We start from the raw sequence: 10,953 nt of genomic DNA on the forward strand, positions 1-10,953 counted from the left end.
ATGCCCACATCCACTACTTCCTCAGGAAGTTCATTCCACAGCCGAACCACCCTCTAAAAGTGTTGCCCCTCCTGTCTGTTTTAAATCTCTTTCCTCTCCCTTTAAAAATGGGCCCCCAATCTTGAAACCCCCATCCGAGGGAAAAGCACTTTCCATTCATTCTTGTGTAAACGTCTATTCTGCCATTCTGTAAGATCAAGGTCTAACTCCATCTATCTGCCTGTGAGCCACATCTCTTCATCCTTTTATACAACAAACATATATCCATTAACAACTGATCCAGCATCCACTGCCATTTCTGGAAGAGAGTTCCAAACTTCTCCCATCCTTTGTGTGTGGGAGTGCTTCCTAACAATTTTCCTGAACACTCGGGACCTCAGTCTCGGACTCCACATTCCCCAACCAGTGGGAATATTGTATCATAGAATCCCTACAGTGTGGGAGCAGGCCATTCAGCTCATTGAGTCCACATTGACTGTCTGAAAAGCATCTCTCCGAGACCAACCCCATTACCCAATTATTGTGTTTCCCACAGCTCATCCACATAACCTTCACATTCCTGCTCACTATGCCCAATTTGCCTAACCTGCACATCTTTGGATTGTGGGAGGAAGCCGGAGCAGCCAAAGGAAACCCACGCAGACATGCGGAGAATGTGCAACTCCACACAGACAGTCGCCCGAGGGTTGAATTGAACCTGGGTCCCTGGCACTGTGAAGCAGCATTGCTAACCACTGAGCCATGTACCTTTACCTACCCTGTCTTTTTCTGTTATTAATTGAAGATTGCAATCAGATCATGCCTTAACCTTCTAAATTCTAGACAAAAGTGGCCTCATTTGTCAAATGAATTCTCTTCAAATCACCCATGCAGTTTAGGTATTGTTCTGAGATACCTACACTGTACTCCCTCTGAGGCCAACCTCTCCTGCTGAAAGTGTAGTGCCCAGATTTTCTCATTTTGTCCATTTCCCTAAAGCTCTCTGTGAATGACGGGGACTGGGGAGGTCCGTTTCCAGCGAAATACTCCTGTGAGGGGGTGGGAATGTTATACAGGAAGCTCAGGCCTGAAAATCAGACCCACACGTTCACACACACACACACACATCATTACACCCCACACACATACTCTCTTAATCTCTCACACTCACCTACACGCAGACGTATACTCACACATACACATGCACACACTGACTCTCACACACAGACATGCACACTCACAGACAGAAACACTCTCTATCACACACTCTCAAATGCTCACAGGCACTCACATGCGCTGTCTCTAACTCACCCTCATACACACACGCTCTCTCTCACACACACACTCTCACACATACAAACACCCACTCTCTCACAAACTATCTCTCTCACACACACACTCTCACACATACAAACACAAACACGCGCACACTCTCTCTCACACACTCTTACGCAAACATTCTATCACACACACACTCACATTCTCTCATACACACGCACACATTCCTTCAGTATTTCATGCTAAAGTGAAACTTGTGCCTGTGGTAATGATGCAAACGATGATCTACCATGTGCAATTGTGGGACTTGGTGAAGCCTGAATCCAACACATTGACAGGAACTCCATCCTCACTTCTATTTGCCTGTACCACGACCTCTGGCATCCTCTTCCAGAAACACACCACCCTCTGTGTGAAAGAAATTTTATATCGCTGCCTCTCACCTTAAACCTTTTCTCTCGAGTTTTAGACTTCCCTACCATGGGAAAAATCTGTCAGCTATCTACCTTCTGGATCTAGGTTTGCTCGCTGAGCTGGAAGTTTCATTTTCAGACGTTTCGTCACCATACTAGGTAACATCTTCAGTGAGCCTCCAAATGAAGCACTGCTGATGTTTCCTGTTTTTAATTTATATGTTTGGGTTTCCTTGGGTTGGTGATTTCATTTCCTGTGGTGACGTCATTTCCAATGGTGATGTCATTTCATGTTTTTCTTCTCAGGGGTGGTAAATGGGGTCCAGGTCAATGTGTATGTTGATAGAGTTCCAGTTGGAATGCCATGCTTCAAGGAATTCTCATGTGTGCCTCTATTTGGCATGTCCTAGGATGGATGTGTTGTCCCAGTCAAAGTAGTGTCCTTCATACTAGTGAGAGAGGGTCAAGTCTTTTTGTGGCTAGTTTATATTCATGTTTTCTGGTGGAGAGTTTTCTGCCTGTTTGTCCAATGTAGTGTTCTTGTACAGTATTTTGTAAATGACATCAGTTTTGCTTGTTGGCTGTGTTGGGTCTTTCAAGTTCATTAGCTGCTGTTTTAGTGTGTTGGTGGGTTTGTGGGCTACCGTGATGCCAAGGGGTCTGAGTAGTCTGGCAGCCATTTCTGAGAAGTATTTGATGTAGGGGAGAGTGGCGACGGTTTCTGGACGCATTTTGTCTACTTGCTTGGGTTTTTCCTGAGAATTCGGCGGACTATGTTCATTGGGTATCCATCCTTTTTGAATGCGCTATATAGGTGTAGACTCCACCCAAGAATTCCTGAAGATCATCAAAGACACCCAAGATAGAAGAGGATGAAATAATGGTCTCCTTTGATGTAACAGCCCTGTCCAAATCAATCAACATCAACCTGGCCAAGGAAACACTGACTACACTATTAGAAGACCCAAAGACACATACACCAAACACCACCAACTTCATCAGCAAGGACAGTGTCGTCAAGCTAGTGGACCTATGCCTTACCACACACTTCACCTTCAACAAGAAAACCTGCAGACAAACCAGCAGGATTCTTAGCAGAGGCAGTAATGCAGAGACTTGAATAAACAGCTCTGCCAACCATCCAACCCAAACTTTGGGTCCGCTGCATGGATGACACCTTTGTCATCACGAAGAGGAGAAAATGAGAAGAAACCTTCAAGATCATCAATAATGTCCTTACTGGCATAAAGTTCACTAAAGAGGAGGAAATCAACAACAAACTGCCATTCCTAGATGTCACAGTGGAGCTAAAAGCCAACGGGGAACTTCAAACCAGCGTCTACAGGAAAACAACACATACCGACCAAATACTGAACTATAGAAGCAATCATCCAAACACCCAAAAACGAAGCTGCATCAGGACATTAGTTCAATGAGTCCCCACGCACTGCAGCACAGAGCAACTGCGCAGAGTAGAGGAAAACCACCTATGCAGCACATTCAAAAAGAATGGATACCCAATGAACATAGTCTACCTATTTCTCAGCAACAACCCTAAACAAGCAGGCAAAACATGTCCAGAAACCCGAGCCACTCTTTCCAACATCAAATACATCTTGGAAATGACTGCCAGACTACTCAGTCCCCTTGGCATCATGATAGCCCACAAAACCACAAAACCACCAACCCACTAAAACAGCAGCTGATGAAATTGAAAGAACCTATGCAGGCAACAATCAAAACTAATGTCATTTACAAAATACTGTGCAAGAACGGTAACAAGCACTATATTGGACAAACACGCAGAAAACTCGCAACCAGGATACATGAACATCAGCTCGCCACAAAACGACATGTCCTTCTCTCACCAGTATCCTCACACACCACTTTGACTGGGACAACACATTCATCCTAGGAAAAACCAAACAGAGACATGCACAAGACTTCCTAGAAGCATGGCACTCCAACCTGAACTCTATCAACAAACACATTGACTTGGATTCCATTTACCACCTCCTGAGAAAAAGAACAGGAAATGATATCACCAGCCCAAGGAACCCAAACGTATAAATGGAACGCAGGGAACACTAGTAGGGCTTCGTCGGGAGGCTCACTGAAGATGTTACCTAGTATGGTGATGAAATGTCTGAAAATGAGCCTTCCAGCTCAACGAGAAAACCTACATCAAGAACCTCAATCGGAGTGACAATTTTTTTTCAAAACTGGCTATCTACCTTATCGATGTCTCTCATGATTTTATAAACCTCTATAATGTCATCCCTCAGTCTCCTGCACTCCAGGGAAAAAAAGTCTCAGTCTATCCAACCTCTCCTTATACCACAAAACTTCAAGTCCAGGTAGCACCCCAGCAAATCATTTCTGCACTCTTTCTAGTTTAACACTATCCTTTCTACAGCAGTGTGACCAGAAGTGCACAGTTCTCCAAATGTGGCCTCACCCCATCTTGTTCAGCTGCAACAAGACATTCCAACTCCTATACTCAATGCTCTGACTGATGAATGCTTGCTTGCCAAAAGCCTTTGTCACCATTCTGTCTACCTGTGAATCCACATTCAAGGAGCTTTGAACCTGTACTCCGAGACTGCTTTGTTCTATACCACTCCCCAGGGTCTTCCCATTGACTTTGTAAATCCTGCCCTGGTTTGTCCCAACAAAATGAAACACCTTACATTTGTCTAAATTAAACTCCATTTGCCATCCCTCAGCTTACTGGCCTAGTTTATTAAGACCTCGCTGCCTTCCCAGATAACCTTCTTCACTGTCCACTACAACATTAATATTGGTGTCATCCACAAACTTCCGAACCATACCTCCAACATTCTCATCTAAATCATTTATATAAATAACAAATAACATTATTTGTTGTGGTGGTTCTGTTCGCCGAGCTGGGAATTTGTGTTGCAGACGTTTCGTCCCCTGTCTAGGTGACATACTCAGTCACCTGAGTGGGAACCTTCTGTGAAGCGCTTCTGTGATCTTTTCTCCGGCATTTGTAGTGGTTTGAATCTGCCGCTTCCGGTTGTCAGTTCCAGCTGTCCACTGCAGTGGCCAGCATATTGGGTCCAGGTCGATGTGCTTGTTGATTGAATCAGTGGATGAGTGCCATGCCTCAAGGAATTCCCTGGCAGTTCTCTGTTCGGCTTGTCCTATAGTAGGATGACTTACCAGGGGTATGCAGTGGGGTGCAGTCTCTGGAACAGATTCTGTCCCTGTTGCACAGAAGGGAAGCAGGGAAAGGAGGAGAGGGTTAGTCATTGGGGACTCAATACTGAGAGGATCAGATGGAAGATTTGTTGAGAACGAAAAGGACTCATGGTTTGTGTGTTGCCTCCCAGGTGCTAGGGTCCGTGATGTCTCGGATCGTGTCTTTGGGGTCATGAAGGGAGAGGGTGACTGACCCTAAGTCATAGTCCATATCGGTACCAATGACATAGGTAGAAAGAGGGATAGGGATGTAAGGCAGGATTTCAGGCAGCTAGGGTGGAAGCTGAGAGCAAGAACAAAAGGAGTTGTTATCTCTGGTTTGTTAGCTGAAAATGTGTTGCTGGAAAAGCGCAGCAGGTCAGGCAGCATCCAAGGAACAGGAGAATCGACGTTTCGGGCATAAGCCCATCTTCAGGAATCTATGGTTTGTTACCCGTGCCATGTGAGAGTGAGACGAAGAGAGATATCAGCTGAACACGTGGCTGCAGGGATGGTGCAGGAGGGAGGGTTTCAGGTACACAGATAATTGGGCTTCATTCTGGGAAAGGTGGGACCTGTACAAATAGGACGGTCTTCACTTGAACCAGAGGGGTATTAATATCCTGAGTGGGAAATCTGCTGGTGCTATTTGGGTGAGATTACACGAGCTCAGCGGGGGGTGGGGGGTGTTCCAATACACAGGTGGATAAGAGTAGGGAGGACATGGACAAGATTTCATGGTCACAGGAGCATGCTGGCAGACAGCAAACTGGTTTGAAGTGTGTCTACTTCAACACCAGGAGTATCCGGAAACAGGTAGGTGAGATTGCAGCATGGATAGGTACCTGGGACTTCAATGTTGTGATCATGACTGAGACATGGATAGAGCAAGGTCAGGAATGGGTGTTGCAAGTTCCACTGTTTAGGTCTTTCAAAGAAATCAGGAAAGGCGGTAAAAGAGAGGGTGGTGTGGCTTTGGACGGTATAATAATGGATGGAAGAACTTTTGACGAGGTCTAATCGACATGGGTGGCATGGGCTGAGGATAGAAACAGGAAAGGAGAGGTCACATCGCTGGGAGTTTTTAACAGTCCTCTACAAAGTTCCTGGAATGTGGAGGAGAGGATTGGCAAATCGATTCTGGGCAGAAGTGAAAGGTACAGGGTGGTCATTATGGGGGAATTTAGCTTCCCCAACATTGACTGGAAATGCCACAACTCTATTACGTCGGATGGATCAGCTTTTGTCCAATGTGTGCAGGAGGGTTTTCTGATACAGTACATCGAAGGGCTGACAAGTCGGGAGACCACATTAGATCTGGTGCTTGGTAATGAACAAGGCCAGGTGTTTGATTTAGAAATAGGTAAGCACATTAGAGAGAGTGACTACAATTCAAAGTTAAAAATCACATAACACCAGGTTATACTCCAACAGGTTTAATTGGAAGGATTAGTTTTCGTAATGCTGCTCCTTCATCAGGTGGTGTGATTTTTAACTTTGTACACCCCAGTCCAACACCGGCATCTCCAAATCATGACCATAATTCAGTTACATTTAGTTTAGTGATGGAAAAGAATACGTATATGCCACAGGGCAAGAGTTATAGATAGGGAGAGGGCAATTATAAGGCGATTAGGCAGGACTAAGGAGGTTAAGAATGGGGCAGCAAAATGCAGGGGATGGAGACAATCGAAATGTGGAACTGGCTTAAGGAACAGATATTGTGTGTCTTTGATAGATATGTCCCTGTCAGGCAAGGAGGAGGTGGCAAGAGAACTGAAAAGATGGTAAGGGAACCGTGGTTTACTAAAAAAAAACATGGCATATCTCGTTCAGCAGAAGAGAGAGGCTAATGTGATGTTGGGATGAGATGGTTCAGATGAGGCGATGGTGAGTTACAGAAAAGCTAGATAGGATTTACAGGTAGAATTAAGAAGAGCAAGGAGGGGACATGAGCAGTCTTTAGCAGGTAGAATAAAGGAGAACACTAAAACTTTCTCTCAATATGGAGGAATAAAACGATGACTAAGGTAGGAAAAGGGCCTGTCAAAGACAGAAGTGGGAAGTTGTGTGTGGACCCTGTGGAGATTGAAGAGGTGCTGAATAAATATTTCCCATCTGTTCTCACTAAGGAAAAGGAGGATATTATAGAGGAGAAGACTAAGATACACATTATGAGACTTGAAAGGCTTGAGGTTAGTAAGGAGAAGGTGATATTATTTCTAGAAGGAGTGAAAGTAGGTAAGTCCCTGGGCCAGATGGGATTTTTCTGAGGATTCACTGGGAAGCTAGGAAAGAGATGGCAGAGCCTTTGGCCTTGATCTTTGAGTCGTCATTGTCTACAGGTTTAGTTCCAGAGGACTGGAGGATTGCAAATGTTGTGCCCATGTTCAAGAGGGGCAGTAGAGCTGACCTAGGTAATTGTAGACAGGTGAGCCCTTATGTCTGTTGTAGGAAAAGTTTTAGAAAGGATTATAAGAGATAGGATTTATAATCATCTCACAAGCAACAATTTTATTGGAAATAGTAGGTATGGATTTGTCAAGAGCAGGTTGTGTCTCACAAACCTCATTGAAATTTTTTGAACGGTGACCAAGCGTATTGATGATGGTAGGACAGTTGACATGGTGTACATAGACATCAGTAAAGCTTTGATCAGGTTCCACATGGTAGGCTACTGGTAAAAATGCAGAGGCATGTGATCGAAGGTGAGTTAGCTTTTGGATTAGAAACTGGCTTTCTGAAAGAAGGCAACGAGTGATGGTTGATGAAAAATATTCAGCCTGGAGTCCGGTTCTAGTAGTGTGCCACAGGATCTGTTTTGGGACCATTGCTGTTTGCTATTTTTAGAAACGACTTGGACGCTGGCAGAGGTAAGTTTGCAGATGATACTAAGTCGGTGGAATGTTGGACATTTTGCAGAGAAACTTCAGAACTGGACTGAAAGGTGGCAACTGGAGTTCAATGCAGATAAATGTGAGGTTATTCACTTTGGGAAGAATAACAGGAAGGCAGAATACTGGGTCAGTGGAAAGATTCTTGGGAGTGTGGATTTGCAGACGAAATTTGGTGTCCACATATTTAGATCCCTAAAAGTTGTCGCCCAGGTTGATAGTGCTGTTAAGAAGGCATACAGTATGTTAGGTTTTATTGGTAGAGGGATTGAGTTCAGCAGCTGTGTTTTCATGTTGCAACTGTACAAAATGCTAATCCTGACTCGGAATGCTGTGCATAGTTCTGGTCACCCCATTACAGAAGCGATGAGGAAGCATCAGAAAAGACGCAGAGGAGAATTACCAGACTGTTTCCTGGTCTGAAGCGAAAGTCTTATGAGGAATGGCTGAGGGACTCGGGTCTACAAAGTTAATTTCCAATTAAACCTGTTGGACTATAACCTTGTGCTGTGTGATTTTTAATTTTGCACACCCCAGTCCAACACCGGCATCTCCAAATCAGGACTTGGGTCTGTTCTCATTGGAGAGAAGAAGGCTAAGAGGTGATTTACTTGAAACACACAAGATGGTCCGAGGATTAGATAGTGTGGACAATGAGAGTCTATTTCCTAGGATGATGACATTGGCTTTTACGAGGGGATGTAGCTGCAAATTGAGGGGTGATAGATTCAAGACAGATGTTAGAGGCAGGTTCTTTACTCAGAGAGTGGTAAGGGTGTGGAAGGCCCAGCCTGTCACTGTAGTTAACTCAGCCACATGAGGGGCATTTAAACAGTCTTTGCATAAGCACGTGGATGATAATGGGATAGTGTAGGAGAGGGGCTTAGATTAGTTCACAGTCGGCGCAATATCGAGGGCCGAAGGGCCTGTTCTGCCCCGTATTGTTCTATGTTCTATGTTCAACAAAGCCACTTGCAAACATCTGTGTTGGTCCTCATCAGAAACACTCTTTTGTCAGAAGCATTGCTTACCTCCCACTCCCTGAGTATCTCTGATTTGTCGATGAGATGTTTGTGATATTTGAATCGATAGCAGTGTCACAGAATTTCTTGACCCAGTATCACAACCTCCATCGAATGCAGCAAACAAGTCAGCTCCCCTTCCACGGAGTGTCAGCTGAGAAATCTCACAAAGGGTTCTCAGATACTACTCTGCTGACATCCCATGTTCACGGTCAACTTACACATCAGCTTCCCCAGAGTCCCATGTGTTACACCATCTCTTATTGACAACTCATGGAATCTTCCAGCAAACTCCAGACTTGTACCTTGTTGATGATGGACAGGCTTTGGGGAGTCAGGAGGTGAGTTACTTGATGCAGTATTCCGAGTCTCTGGCGTGATCTTGTAGCTACTGTGTTTCTGTGGTGAGTTAAGTTGAGTTTCTCGTCAATGGTGACTCCCAGGATGTTGGTATTGAGGGACTATTTAAAGGTAGCACTATTGAATGTCAAGAGATGACTTTTCTTATCGGAAATGGCCATTGCCTGGCACGTGTATGTGGCAAATATTACTTGCCACATGTCAGCCCAAGCCTGGATATTGTCCAGGGCTTGCTGCCTTTGAACATGGACTCCATCAGTATCTGAGGTGTAGTAAATGGTGCTGAACATTGAACAATCAGCAGTGAGCATTCCCACTTCTGACCTTAAGTTGGGGGGAATGTCGTTGATGAAGCAGCTGAAGATGATTGGGTCCTGGGGAACTCAAAGATACAACCTCTAGAGAGTCCTGAACTCAGACTCATAAGATCCTTTTTGCTTCTTGTTTCTGAAGCTGTTTCCATTTTAGAATATCGTCTGTACCTCTATTCTTCCAAAGTGCATAACTTCACACTTTCCTACAGTATATTCCATCTGCCACTTCTTTGCCCACTCTCCCAGTCTGTCCAAGTCCTTCTGCAGCCTCCCCACATCCTTGACAGCACCTGTCCCTCCACCTATCTCTGTGTCATCCACAAACTTAGTGGCAATACCCTTTCGCCCAGATTGTTAATGTACAATGTGAACAGTTGTGGTCCCGACACTGACCCCTATAGGACTTCACTAGTCACTCAGTGCCTTCCTGATAAAAGACTCCTTTATCCCCACCTTCTACCACCTTCCAGCAGCCAATCCTCTATCCATGCCAGTACACTGCCCCTAACACCATGGGCTCTTATCTGATTTCACAGCCTCCTATATGGCACTCTTTCAAATATCTTTTGGAAATTCAGATTGAGCTCATTGACTGGCTCTCCTTTGCCTCACTTACTTGTTCCCTTCTCAAAGTATTAGAACAGACTTGTCAGGCATGTCCCCCTCACCCCGATGAACCCATGCTGACTCAGCCCGATTTTACCATGCACTCTGTAATCTTATCTTTAATAATGCACTCGAAAATCTTACCAATGACCGAGGTCAGGCGAACCGAACTATAGTTTCCTGGCTTCTGTCCCCCTCCTTCCTTCAACCAGAATGTTACATTAGCCATTTTCCAGATCCCTGGGACGCTCCCTGATCTCAGTGATTCCTGAATAGCTCCACAATCTCCTCAGCTATCCCCTGGTGTAATCCGTTTGGTCTGGGTGATCTATCCACCTTCAGACCTTTCAGTTTCCACAGTACATTCTCCTTAGTGTTGGCCACCACCCTCATCTGTGCCACAAGCATGGCATGCTGTTGGTATCTTCCACCATGAAAACTGATGCAAAGCATCTGCTCAATTCCCTCTCTGTTTCTTTGTTCCCCATTTCTACTTCCCCAGTCTCAGTTTCCACTGATCCAATGTCGACTCTTGATTGTTCCTTCTTTTGTATATATCTACAAAAAGCTCTTTCCAATCTGCTTTTGTATAACGAGCTAGCTGACTCTCAGATTTCATCTTCTTTACCCTTATTGATTTTTTTAGTGATGTTCTGCCGTTTTCAAAGGATTCCCAATCCTGTGGCTTTCAAAGGATTCCCAACCTTCACTTTCTGTATGCTTTACCTATAATTATAGACAGGTTCACTGAGTCAAAAATCAGCATGGTACGTATTGGTGTGCATTTCCAAAAACATATATCTACAAATGTGGACATCTACATTGCAACACACACACACACACACACGTGCAGTGATAAGTGCACACACACACACACGCAGAG

This window comes from Chiloscyllium plagiosum, unplaced genomic scaffold, assembly GCF_037043375.1.
Source record: "Chiloscyllium plagiosum isolate Xiang-an unplaced genomic scaffold, Cpla_swu_hap1 HiC_scaffold_35, whole genome shotgun sequence".
Taxonomy (NCBI): domain Eukaryota; kingdom Metazoa; phylum Chordata; class Chondrichthyes; order Orectolobiformes; family Hemiscylliidae; genus Chiloscyllium; species Chiloscyllium plagiosum.